The following is a 2,064-nucleotide window of genomic DNA, read 5'->3' on the forward strand; positions in this document are numbered from 1 at the left end:
AAAAAAAAAACAACAAAAAACAACCTTCTCTTAATTTTCAAAGACATTCTGAAATATCGATAGACTGTTTTACAAATGAAGACTTACATTAACTTGCTAAGATTAGTGCCAAATACATTATCATAATAAAAAGGTTAACAAAAGTCTCAAGAAGAATATCCCTTTTAAAATAAGTAACAGCATCAAGAACAGGTAACAATAGCTCTTGAAGTAGCAGTTGCAATCACTCTTCTTTGTACCTAGATAAACTTTTACTATGTAGAAAATACAAACACAAATAATGACCATTGTTGTTTTAACAGCATAGAAGTGGAACAGCCTTAATGTAACTTGGTAGAGGAATGAATAAATTAAAGCCTAAGTATATGATAGAATACAAACTATAAAGTAGTTAAAATGACTGAAAAAGTAGATAAGCATGCCATGTGCACATGTAATCCCACCATTTGGAAAGCTGAGATAGGAAAACTGCAAGTTCAAGCCTGCTGGACTACACAGAGAAATCATGTCTTAAAAACAAAAGAAAAAATGAGTAAACAATATATGGATAAATAAAACTCAAAAATAATGCAATAGTTTTTTATGCCTTCAAAAATATTAGTTTAAAATTCTAAAATATAGTAAGTATATTTAGTAAAAACATTTCATTTCAGAATAAATTATCTGTGTGGAAAATCAGAAAAAGTGTGGTCTGTTTTATTTGTTAAATTAATCAGGTATAAATCATTTAATCCAGATCTTCATACTTATTTGAAAATTTGAGGTAGTTTAAAAGGTATAAACAAAATTATTGCTGTAGGGGAACAAAAACCATGACAATGCTTTAACTTTACTTAAAATACAGCAGTCAGACAAAGGTTTGTTTGGCAAACATTCAACAAAAGAAATCCATATTCCCTAGAGGAAAACCAAAGTATTACATTGAAAGTGGTAATCAAGTTTCATTAAAATCTTAAATGTTCACTGCATGTTGACTAACTTTACATCTAGAAATTTATCTTAATAATGACAAGTGAAGTTAAATGCATACACCAAGACGTATGCCCCACTGTAGCCTCAAATTTGGAACTTTAAATATTAAGTGAAGTACAGTTATAGTAGAGTTGTGAAAATCTTGTTTATAAAGAATATTTAGTAGCCAGATGTTATGGTGCAGGCCTGTAATATGAACTCTGAGAGGTTCAGGCAGGAGGATCATGAGTTGACGCCCAGTCTGAGCAACTTATGTAACCCTGTCTCAAAATTTAAAAATTTGAAAAGGGACTAGGGCTATAGCTCAGTGCAAAGAACCCCCAGTATGGGGGGAAAGAGGAGAGAAATGAAACAGGGTATCCATTTTTTTTAAGACATAATGTAGAACTGCTTAAAACTATGATCCCTATTTTTTAAAAACAATTTTTGAAAATGTCCTCTTAAAAGGAAATACATCTGTTAATAGTGGTTACCTTAAGGTGTGCCAACCTTGATGATTTCTTCCTTGTACTGCTTGTTGCTAAATTGTTTGTTTTTAATTTTAAAGATACCATATAATTTTAAAAAGCGATTTTATAAAGATGCCAATGTAGATATTTATATTCATGTCAGTAAGTATAAGCCTGGGTCCATGAGCATTAGAATAAAATGAAAGCTTGCAGTAGGTACAAGTTTTTGAGAAGCATCATTTTAATACCTAAATATTGTTTCCTTAAAGCAAATTGTTCTGAGTCATAATATCCACAAGAGGTTCTTATACTGCTGGGATTATTACCCATTATTTTATTTTGAAATCTGAGCACTCATCGCAGTTATAAACTTGAGCAGGTCATTTGAACAATTTATTTGTAGGCTCCTGTAATGTATAATAGGCAGCTCAGGCTTCTTAACAATACTTTAAGCCAAATGAAAATGTACAATTTTGTAAATTGAGTACAACAGGAACTGAGATTTTAAAAGAATTTTTAGTAAACAATATGAAACTTCGAAAAACATCCATGAAAAATGCATATTGCCAGAATGAAAGAAATAATAAGACTATGAAATCCAAAGGTGCTAGATTGTTAAAAAGATTACTTTAGCCAGGTGCGG

The sequence above is a fragment of the Fukomys damarensis genome, unplaced genomic scaffold (genome assembly GCF_012274545.1).
Source record: "Fukomys damarensis isolate Sample0158 unplaced genomic scaffold, DMR_v1.0_HiC HiC_scaffold_33, whole genome shotgun sequence".
NCBI classification, from domain to species: Eukaryota; Metazoa; Chordata; class Mammalia; order Rodentia; family Bathyergidae; genus Fukomys; species Fukomys damarensis.